Raw genomic sequence first — 12,911 nt, forward strand, 5'->3', positions numbered from 1 at the left:
CAGAGAAATAACACCTGAGTCCTCAGAAATGACAACGCATGGGGGGTATCATGGGCGAAACAGTATACTCTGTTATGTCCATGGTATTGCTTATGTATAGCCGTCGGTTATCACTATCTATTAGGTGAGCCGTCAGCTTGTTTACCATTCTAAGTTGCATAAAAAAATAAATCGCATACTTTTAGTTTTCTGTATTTCACATTTATTAGATTTTAAATCATAGTAAGGTCTATAGGAAAATACACAATAAATCTTTAGCTTGCTCATTCATTTACAAATATGGTTGAATTGACATATGAATTAGTATGTTATTTTATAAATATATACGTAAATGTAAAAGAATAATGAAAATGCAATAATGTTTCCGTAGTAATAATGACGATAACAAACGGACCGTAGACTTTTCCACTGAAGATCTCTCCTCAGAAAGTGGAAAATGAGTTAATAAAAGTTCACCAAAGCATTTTTGTGTACTTAAAAACTTTCTTTTGAACAGTATCTCGATTATCAAGAGCTATTGAGGAAAACAAAGTCTGCCTTTGAAGTACATTTCAAGCAGTCTTTAGAAAATTAAATTAATTTAAGTAAGTGGTTTCGTAGCAAAATATGAGAATGTTTCAGTATTGTGGAATATGTTTATATTCAAGTATAACCACATTTGGCCGATTAAGTGACAACAAGAAGTTTTAGGTAAAAATAAATTGGCATAAAGGTATAAAAAAAATTGTTAAATTGAATTATTATTCTAGTTCAACAATTTGTTACTTAAACGAACAAGGAATAATGATGATATATTTTTAATAGAATGATAATAGAATTAAATACATTGATGAAGCATCATTGAGTGACGATTGCTTTTTTAATGGATGATAATGGAATTGTAACCTCGCCTGCGCTATCGGTATACACTAGTGAGAGATAATAAATGAAGATGATACAAGTCAGTTCGCCCATATTCACAAATTCACAAAAATTTAATCGAGATGGTTTCCAGGGAGAACCGCATGGAGGTCAACCTGATGGAGTATATTGCTAGTAATGAGGCTGTTAAATCCCTAAAACTAACAATCATTTTCCCCCCAGTGACGATTGGTATATTTTCAAATGGATAAATTTGGAATGGTAACCCCGTCTGCGCTATCGGTATACACCGGCGGAGCACGAGTGAGAGACGATAAGTGAAAATAAAAGAGCAGATCAGTTAGCCCATCGTGATAAATACACCTAGAATTCGGCACGATTGTTTTCCAGGTGGGATCACGTGGAGGTCGAACTGACGGGGTATATTGTTAGCAATGGGACTGATAGTCCGCATTACTAGCAATCCCCTCCCCCCTTCAGTGACAATTGGTTAGGCTAAAGTCAAGCGAAGGTCATCGTGAACTAACCACGATGATTTTCAGGAAGTACTGCACGGAGGTAGTCCTGATAGGTTGTATTACAAGCACTGGAGCTATTAGTTCTTATTAATGACAAACCCTCCCTTCCTGACAGAGATGATTATAATTATCTTAGAATCTCAAATATAATATCCATTCAAATACGATGTAGTAAACTACACAGTTAAGCACAGACTCGTTTTATATATGACATATGTAGTACTTTTACAGATTTGTTCAGACAAAATAAATTTGTCTTTACCAGAGGGAGACTTTGTACAAAGTCATTTGCTCATTGTCCCATTCGTGATTCTACAGTGAAGCAGTTGTGTTTGCATGGCGGTGTTTCGGTTTAAAGGGTAGGAGAGAAGGAGGAATAACATGACTCCTCAGGAATTTCAACACATTATTATCATGGGTAAAACAGTATACTCTGTTATGTATTGATCATGTCTATAGGCGTCGGTTACCACTTTCTATCAGGTGGAACATCAGCTTGTTTGCCATTCTATGTAGCATAAAAAAAATTTAAGACAAGTAGAAATAGTTAAGAGCAGTTATTATTTAGTAGTGGGGATACAACAGGCTAACAATAATAAATAAGTTCTCTATTGCTGTTCGTGCTAAGAAGTCTCATTTGTTACATGCGCAGCGTATTACATAAACAATTCAGCGAGTAATCATGGCCAGGTTTATATAAACCAGGCGTTTTCGACCTTCAGGCAAGCCTGAGTTGGATGTTCATAAATTTATGTTAAGAAAAAATATTTACATGTATCAGAAGGGGTCCTCTACTGAATTAAAATAATATTTTAGTGTTAATACTTTTTTAAAATAGTTTTCACAGCTTGATTATTTAAGCAAAATATCTTTTAAGACGGAGCAATTAGTATGATAAAATTACACATATTTAAAAATGGATACCACTAAAAAATGAACATGTTTAAAAAAATTCTTATGTATCTCAGAATGGCAAACCAGCTGACGACTCATCTTGTAGAAAATAGTAACCGTCACCTGTAGATATGAACAGTAACATAGACATAAAAGACTATATTATATCGCCCATGATACCCTTCAAACGCTGACATTCCTGAGGACTAAGGTGTTGTATCTCTGTACCATGTATTTCAGTACCATAATGCCCTTTTAACCAAATCATGCAAACATAACTACTTCATGACAGAAATATAAACAGAACAGGGATGGCCAAGCAAACGACTTTCGTACTAAAATCTTCATTAGATGTTGGTTTTCAACAACTATTCGTCTCCGACAACACCATCGTTTACTACCACCACTACACCCCACCCGCAACGACGTCATCACTAGCTCTGCGAGCTGCGGTTTGCAGTGCGAAGCAAGACGCTGCAATGTAAAACGCCTTACATACTTGTACCTTGTACTGTATCAATTATATTTAAAGGTTATCAAAATTTGTATATTCAGTAATCTTTTAACCTTCAACCCAAAAAGAAAGGTTTGTACTTTAAATCATTTGTCTGTATAGCCCTACAGTCAGGTGGTATTAATGGTCGTATCAGAAAAATCTGATAATATATTTCTGACCTGGCAAAAAGAATAAAAATAACGTGTGATAAATTTATAGAAATACATATTTATATTATTTTGTTTTATGTATACGAATAAATCAAAACAAAATAGTAATAAATATATATTTATTTATCAATAACACAGCCCAATGAATAGACTGTAACAGTATTAATTCCTAATCAATACGTTGATTGGGTTATAATTGTGTTACAAGACAAAGCAACGAATTCAGTTACCATTAAACGAGCGTCTTTGCACCCTCCCACTCTTTAGTAAATTGTTAACAATAGTTTAACAACCATAAACTGGAACTACAATCAAAGACCGAGTGACATAAGTTCCCTTCGTTAGTAAACTTTCTTATGCGAGTATAACACGAAGTCCATTTCTGAATTCCAAACAATATTGCAGATACACAATAAAAGCGCTAATTAATTTTTTAAGAATATAACTCGAAATATTCGAGATATCATAAAATTACTGTAACAATCACTATGGTTAAATATTAATTAATTCATTATTTAAAAGTTGTTTTTGTTGGCGAAACTCTTGCCACTCACTACGTTTTTCTGTAAGTCTTTTACATCTTGATACGACATGACTCCAAATTTATCTTCATCTTCCCCTTCCCCTCTTTGCATCTATCTTGCCTTCTATAATAATGGGCTAGGTTATATATATTTAAGAACGTTATATACGTAACGTTCTGTATAGATAGACATTTTTAAAAGAATGAGAATAAGTTTAAATATATGTTAAGGAAAGTGGCAATATGAAAATGAAAGTAGAAATATGAGACCTAGGTCGGGCTTGGGTTCTAGGCCCATTAAAGAAGTTAAAAAAGGGTATAAAATAGTACAGACTCATCTTGATTGCGGATTTAGCGTAGGTGGTATACGCTCAAGATACACCAGCTTTGAGGAAGCCACCCTACGTGAATATCACAGTGGCGCCGATCTATTTTAGTCTACTCGTAAAAACCGCGCTGTATATATAAGGTATGTAATCACTCGCGATTCTTGAGATACAATATAATACAATATAATATACATAGTTAAATTCTCGTTGTACATACAACGGCTATTACTAAAACTAATAGCGATGAATACATCTTTATCTCTATATAAAATAGTTGTATTACAGTAACAATTTGCAAATAAAGCATTAAAATAAATATTGTAATTTGTTGGAAACAAAAGATTTACGAACAATGGGTAAAATTTGCCGAGTGAAATTCTACTTTCAAATTTGTGTGCGTCAAATTCAGACCAAGTAAATTATAAATGTTTACTTTTGCAATTTATCTAAACTTATTTTTAGTAATTGTATTATTTCAAACTATAGTAACTGTATTTTTTTTTATTTATATCTACTGAATACTAATAAGTACGATTGTTGAAACTATTCGATTATATACTAAACTAAAACCACTACGAGTTTCAAATTTTATATTTTCTATAAAATTTACGTCGTCTTATCGATTAATTATAATATAGGCAGTAACAATACGGAGTATGATTGATCATTTGTATAATATATAACTTACTGTTTTATATTTTTGTGCAGTTTCAATTAGGCTGTAACAAAATATTGCGATAAAAATAATATAGGAAGGTAAGCATCAGAAACAGTTATGGGAAAATAACAGATTAATGTTCTTGCGACGAATTCAAACGTTTGATGTATAGCCAGTATGACGACCTCATACATCAAATGTTTAAGTGAAAAGAATTGTTTTTTCTAAACCCGTCAAATGAGGTGTCGCTGAGAATATGTTAATCTCCCTTTTGCGGAATATATATTACTAAAGCATTAAAAGCTGTTTATAAGTATGTTATAAACTAGTATTGAGCAAGTAATAGAAAAAAGCATTTTTAATAAAAAAAATTGGCTGAGCATTGATATAATCTCGTATATATATCTCGTAATCTCATCCTTTTTAATGTTGACTACAAATTATATATCGAATAACTCCAAACATCTGCAAGTAAATAAAATATGAAAGCTTAATAAAACGTCATTACGATTTTCATTACCGGCATTATGTTGAAATTGGTAGGAACACGCTGTATCTCTTTGAGTACGTTAATTACATAGGAGGGTCGCTTTTACGCCCAGTGGGTCTGGTAAGTGATAAATAGCCGGCGAGATTTTGTCGCAGAAGAATTGTGATAAAGGAAATTCTTTAGTATTATCCATAGGAGGCAAAACTCTGTGGTATTGATAAAGTTAAATGAATTCAAATGGCCGTAACTTTTAACATCATTAGATGGAAATTATAAGTACTAAAAGAAATATTATATATTAACGAATATTTACATAATATTATATTATGGTTGTTTTAATATCATATGTACATAGTAAGCATAAAAATATAATAGATTTCATTAACTTTATCCTGATTTAAATAAAGAAAACTGTCAAAATCGGTGCATTCATTAAAAGAATAGGCTTGTTCCCTACCAAATCGGATTTTAGTGATGATTTATTATTTATTTCACCGTTTTAGTGAACGTGTAACACTCGACATGGCGACATTTCCCCCGAGTATATTAGACTCCAATATAACAAGAAACGAACCTACCGCCACCACTCAGATTAATTTGATTTGTTATTGATTTTTCCATCGCCAGAAAGTTAATCAGACAATTATATTGACAAATAAAGTAAAAAAGTGCAAATCGTAATGTATATATCTATTGTCTATATTTGTATATCGCCCGTGTGGTCCCGGTATAGAATTAGCCACCCCTTCCATTTCCCATGGGTGAAGTATGAAGAGACCAAAGGAGGGCAAAGGATGGGCAGCAGCGTCCCTCTTAAAACATCTTCAAAGCTCAACTGCAGTTGCCAATCCGCCTGCCAAGCATGGCAACTTCTGGTAAATAATAATAATAAATCTTTTATTTTCAGGTATATACCCAAAGTGTACAGTTATTATGATTGAAATTTCCTTTTAATTAATTAATTACAATTTTTATATTATAAATTAATTATACAAACTATTATTATTGTTTCAAAAATACACATTAATTACAATATACTAATTTAAATCATTTCATTATAAAATCTTTTGTCGTCAGGTATGCAGTGAGGAAGGTTTATGTTCAGCTACAGTTAAAGACTGATATGATGATATTTATTGTTGTTGAAGCATTTAATAGCTCTAATCAATCGAACAGGAATGTAAAACGAATATGTAAGGTGTCCATTTTGCAATAAATCAGAATACTAGATGAAAAATAAGTTTATTACATCAAAATCCTTTGGATGTAAAATAAAGATGTCTTTTGGCAGTTTGAATTATGTAGTTCAAAGTAGTTTATATTAAATCCTATATTTCTGTCAGTGTGCAGCATCGCAGCACGGAGACACGTCAAGTAATCCCATTGGATTTCATTTTAGCGAGCGAATTAAGCCCCTATGAATATTTCATATGCGACTTTGTTTTCTCCGGGCTTGCAACTAAACTTATATTTCAGTGTCACTTGTATTTAGTATCGTACTTTCGTTTACCAGATATAGTAAAGTTGTTCTCAATAAAATTTCATAAAAATGTTATTCAGACTATATGAAATAGTCTGAATAGCAAAAGTACCTGAGAAGTTAATATTTTTCCCTGTATACTTTATAGAAATTCATGTGTATTTCTATTAATTTACGCATGTTAATATATGCATAATACGAGTACAAATTGAAGAATGAAATATTGCAGTATTAATTATTGAGTATTATAATTTTAAAATGTTCATATCATCAGCATCTCTGGTGATGCAAGCTTAATGGAGTCATTAATTAAAAACGCTGTTTATTACAAAAGAAAGGTAAAAACATTACCTGTCACTTTTTTATAACGTTTCTTCCTCTGGATAGGAACAATGTATATTCGATGGTATCAGTAGTGTAATGGATGTTCTGGAAATGGACTTTTTTAAAATATGCTAGATTGGAATGTCTTAGAATCTTACTAATATGATAAAATTGAACTACTCGTAAACGATGTCTGTATACAAGAAATATTTATGAAAAATTGATATGAGAGCAATAGAAAGTATAATTAAAGATTGTGTTCCACAAAAAGAAGACATCAGTTGCGACAAAACTAGTTGTTTTAATTGCAGAACTAAACTACTGCACCGATTTTGATAAAATTTCTATGAGACCAACCTGTAAATGTATCCTTTCAATTAAAAAGAAAATTCCAAATCGGTTTACAACTGATGGAGTTATGAGATTAGAAATATAAAAAATACAACTGAACTGAGAAACTCCTTTTTTGAAACCAGAAGAAAACAATATTTTTTAAAAATTGTGTCTGTCTATCTGTAAGCATAAGACAAAAAGTACTGCACCAAATTAGCTATAATTTTACTGTTGTATTCTTGCTCTAACATAAATCTGGTGTACACTATCTAGAAGTAGTCCTACTACTACTGTAAGTGCTAATAGTAGTTTTCTACGTGTCTAAATTAGCAAGTAAAAACATAGTATGATGTAAGGCAATAATTTTCCTATCCCTTATTTATATATTATTTCATAACTTAAAGTTAGTATGCTAACAGACTAGGCATGGGTAATATCGATATCGCTTCGATATCTATGTACTAATTTCCTTTGGACATTGAGAGCGAAAAAAGGTCATCACTCAATTTGATATCGCCCATTCCAGTCCGACATTTATTATATATTCGTTTAGGTGAGGTTTTTCATTTCATTATTAAATATCACATAAGCGATAATTAATAGGTATATCCGTTATTTAACCAATATATAGATATTGTTACCAAAATATATAGGTTTTGCAAAACAAATATATAGATATTAATATATATTACCCACCTTTAGCTGATCTAAAGCAAGAAAAGATATTATCAAGAGACACAGAAATCTCGACTACTGCTTTGTTGAATTCAAGTATTCTTGGCAATATGTGATCCGATTTACGAGCACAACAACTTCAGTTGCAACAACAGCGGCAATTAATAATTCTTATAACTCTTCCGAGATTACAGTTATATTACTTTATTGTATGCATGTGATAAATAATGAAAATAAATAATAACTGTCCAACTCTGGCTTTATCTTTATGCGAGGTAGCTGCCTACCTTACGTATTTTATATAATATTAGTTATGTCTATGTGTATATATAGTCTAGAGACAATTTGTCATTAGGCCTGTTCTTCTATTATGTTTGGCTTGATTTATTTAAAACTCAATTCTATAAGTGCAATTGAATAAATGAATACAAATTCAAATACCTACCAAAACTTAAGAGGCTGTAATAGAACACTTTTTTGCGAATATTAATGGATGTGAAAGCGTACTCGTAACAATAAATAAAATGTAACAATACTCACAATATTTTTTTAAGCAGTCAATAAAGACAAACGAGTTGTTGGCCCACAAGATGGACAGTAGTAACCATCGCCTATAAACATGAACATTATGGTCCTGGACGTTTCAATAGAACTAAAATCCTATGCCTCCAAATCCTACCACGTCCCACCCTATAAACCGGAACACAGCCATGCAAGCAAAATTGTGTAGCGACAGAAACACAAATAGGACAAAGGTATCCAACAATCGTATTTTGTATGAAGTCTCTCTCTAATCTTCGTAAATGGGTGTGAGTATTTTTCCATAATTCACACACTCATAAACTACAATGTTTAATATGTTTTTTATTATTTTTTTTTTGTTAAACTTATCGCTATAGATATATATCAACATTTGAAAGTAAGTAGACGTCGCGTGTAACCTGTTCATTATAAGCCATACTTGACCTGTTTACAAGCCTCCCGAGGCCCGTCGTGTTACCTACTCTAGTTAATATAAAGGATTAGTTTTCCTAATAATTATTAGGTAATTTGGTGTAAAGTTTTCTTATTTATTTAAATTTAGTCAATCAATTTTATTAACGGTTTGGATTTGTAAAAACATGATAACAGACTTAGATTTTTTTAAGGGAAAATATTGAAAATAAAACACTTATCTTTTGAATTATTTAATATTAATAATTAAATAAATAATAACCAAATAAAGTTACAAATATTTTGTTCTCGGGATTTGGTCAGGTCGTTAAATTACTTCAATCAAAATCAACATTTTTATTGACATTATATTAGTGATAATCATGAATAAACTAATTTAAAGTTTATAAAAAATTTTAATTAAAATATACTAGTACATTTTAAATGTTCGAACGTGTCTGTTGCCTATTGGTCTTTGAGTATTTCACGTTATGTGCTATTATGACCACGATATGAACAGCCAAAAATGTTCATCTTCATTAGTATTTTGCGACTATGGTGTGAATCATTCAAGGGTGATTTAGTCTTAAATTCTAAAAATCAATTTAAATGATATACTACGTTTCTTAACTTCATTCTCAGAACTATATGATCGTTTAAAATAATCTAATAAAACTATTCTACTTCGTTGGATTTGTATATATTTTTTTATAATAAAATGACACAATAATTAATATTCACATTGTCAGTAGTTAACAAAATGCATCCAATCCTCAAAAATTGTATTTTTGTAAATATAATATAATTACTAGATTTTTTATATATGGCCCACCTGATGGTAAACGATCACGGTAGTTTATAAATGCCTGTAATACCAAGAGCATTAGGTGCGCGCTGCCAACCTTGAAGAAATCTTTTTTCCTTTTTAAGAACTAATGAACAAAAGATAACAAATTTATATTAACAGTAATACGTACATAATTAAAATTTACAAAGAAAGTAACAATTCCATTAAATTAATTGGTGTTTCGATAAAAACACTAAATCTAACTTTATCACCGTATAGTAATATGAATTGGTTAGGCCTATCGAGTGGCGAAAAAGATAACAGCGGACAAAGAGGGAAAGTGCTTCAAAACACAATAAGTTATCTGAATCCGAACAGCATACTTTACAATCCTATTCAGCAAAATCTCCCTTGAGTAATGTGGGTCAGACCCATTTCCGCAAATAAATCCCGCTTTCAAAATAAATAACCGTTTACCCTTAGCATCCCGGACGTGGTGGGCCGATTATACGGAGCCGTTGTCGAACTTGTTAAATAAACTCGTTTTAATCACAAACGCTTTGTTATTAAGGATTAAGATAACAACTGTAGCAATTCGTCAAATGGTCTGCTTAAAAATTTCATTTCGGAGCCAGTGTAGAAGGTTTGGATTATCTTCGATGCGTAATATAGAAAACTGGCTATAAGATGTGCTCTGCCTATGCCATTCATGATAAATTATATCTACAATTTTGTATTAGTATATGAGTAAAAAATGTTCATGCTGTGTATATATATATATATTTTTTTTTACTTTGGACCTAAGTAAATTAGTGTTAATACTCTATGTAAATCTAAACTATGGTCTATCTATGTACTAAATTTTATTGAAATTTATTAAGTCAATCACAGTGATCCAGTAAAAAGCTTCCACTAAATATTCAAACATCTGTACAAACTTATAAACTTTCACATCATATTAAAAGTATAAACAAGCTTAATCCCTCGGCTACGCTTGCGTGAATTATGATGAAAATTGTTCTGTATATTAATACAGGATATGGCCCAACTTTGTAGATACTAAATTTTATTAAAATCCTTTAAACCGTTTAAGCGGGGTTGAGTAACAAATATCCAAACATCTAAACTTACAAAGTCCACTAAAATAAATTAATAATCTAAATAGCATAGTTACAGTATTTCACATTAATTTATATATTTATACACGATCTGATAACCTCTTTCTTTTTAAGACGATTAGTAAAAAAAGAAATAACTAGCAATTATTTTGAAAAAGGTCCAATATCGACTCTTAATCTGTCACCACGACAAAGAATCTGAACTAATACGAAAATTAATATCTGCTGAACGATGCCCCAAAAAGCTCACATTTGGAAAAACCCATTAGTACTTGAGCATACATGACCGTACGTGATATTGTTGTCGATCGGCTATCTCCGCACTTTCAGATAATGGATTCATTTGTATTCAGGTTGCAAGTGGGCACTGTAACGAACATCGGCAGCTGACGTTCGGCGTACAATTATCAGTGTTAATATTTACCAACTGACGCCGAGGACTAATTGCTACACTGGTGCGCTTAGCTGCGCACAGTCTCAATAGTAAGCACATTGCGCGTTGTAGATCTTTGATGGATATTTAAATGCAGTGTAATAATAGTAAGCCGTAGTTAAACTACATATAAATGATTTAATTCAGTACATTTGAGTATTTTTTGTATACATTTGTATTTTTTTTTAATTAAAAAGGTTTACTTTCAAGGTGGTCTTATATAGATTTGTTAAAATCTTTATTTATCTGTATTTTTGGTTTTTACCAAAACTTTTGCTTTTGCATGTAATAACATTCTATCCGCTGACATTGACGCTCCTTTCTACTTTGCGTTTGCTGGAAGAAAACTCTTCTAGAGTTAAGCTCGCCTTTGTACATTTGATTACATCTGTTATATTTTTATAACTAGTGTGTACAATAAAGTATTAAAAATAAAAATAAAAAAAAATATTATAAAACCTTTATAAAAGAACTTTAAATAGAAGTTCTATTAATATTAGGTATAAATGCGAAAGTTTGTAATGATGGATAGATGGATAGATGTTACTCTTTCATGCAAAAACTACTGAACACTAACTTTGCGCATAGGAAACTGTATATGCTGAATCACATGAATGAAGCCGCAGGATATAGCTAGTATATAATATTCACAGAACATTACATAACTGGGATAAAAAGTAGCCTATGTTCTTCTTCATCCCATGTTGTACGTATATATTATACATATTGGTTAAGCTATTAAGAAACTAAGAGTTATCAAACATACAAACTCGTTTTCACATTTATAATATTAGTAAGAATTAAGGATACTACTAGGAGTAACAAACAAACTAATAACTTACCTGTGCTACTAATTACAAACAGCTTAAATAACACCACGACGAACACAAAATAAAATAGACTGCGCGGTCATTGTCGCGTGCCCATAAACTTAACACATTCGCATGTGACTTCTGAGAACTAAATATTATTCGCCTTGTGTCAGAGATTGCAAGCTAAATTAAAACAACATTCACATTACTTCATAATGGCACGAATAATATTATACTACATATTGTAATAATCCATTTGTATGTAAATAATCCATCCAATCAAATATTAAATTTTTACTGATATATTTAAGCGCAGTTTTGGTACTTGAAAGCAAACAAGCTGAAGGTTGATTCGATAGAAAGTGAAAACCACCGTCTATAGACATGAATCATTATATCGTAATATCTGTCGTTAAATAACCATTGCCGAATATAAGCCTCCCCCATATTTTTTTTTTTTTTATTTTAATGAATAAACTTTTGGCAAATAGTTATTTCACTTACTGTCAGATGAGCCGCATGCTCGTTTACCCCTGTGTTATAAGTTGCCACCCACAGAAAAGGAAGTTGTAGCTCATTCTATGCTGGGACCACACGATAATAGCAAATATGTATTAATACTAACACGAATAATCGCAAAATACATTGTGATCTCCATGAACCCCTTCATATGTTATCATTTATTTATTTATTCTTTATTACACTATAAAACTTTGTACAAGGGGTGAGGAGAATGTCATATGGCATTCTCTATCAGTTAACTATTAGATAAAAAACAGAAAGCGTATGAAGAGCAGAGGTGGTGATCATTTTTGATGACTGTGGTTAGTAATTGATATATAGATAATATATATTAGTTCTGTATTGTTTATCATTTAAAAACAATAAGTAGCCTTATAAATCAAAAATGTTGATTCTTTTAAATTGCCATAATTTGATACCTATTCACGTGAGTAAAAAACCACAAGTATTTTATTCTTTTGGCAAAATTCTATCACCAGTATCTAAATTTAAGGAAGGTAACTTATTTAATCAGCTAAATTAGACTACTGCTTCATTTAGTTTTGCGTTGCTATT

The 12,911-nt window shown here is 31.3% G+C and overlaps 1 long non-coding RNA gene across 1 annotated transcript in view; it reads right to left on the bottom strand.

The window, feature by feature from the left end:
* LOC128200294 (uncharacterized) overlaps positions 1-12,911 on the bottom strand; it is a 61,195-nt gene that overhangs the window by 11,989 nt on the left and 36,295 nt on the right. The window lies entirely within an intron of this gene.

Source organism: Galleria mellonella, unplaced genomic scaffold (genome assembly GCF_026898425.1).
Source record: "Galleria mellonella isolate WM207_F2 unplaced genomic scaffold, CSIRO_AGI_GalMel_v1 utg173, whole genome shotgun sequence".
Classification (NCBI taxonomy): Eukaryota; Metazoa; Arthropoda; class Insecta; order Lepidoptera; family Pyralidae; genus Galleria; species Galleria mellonella.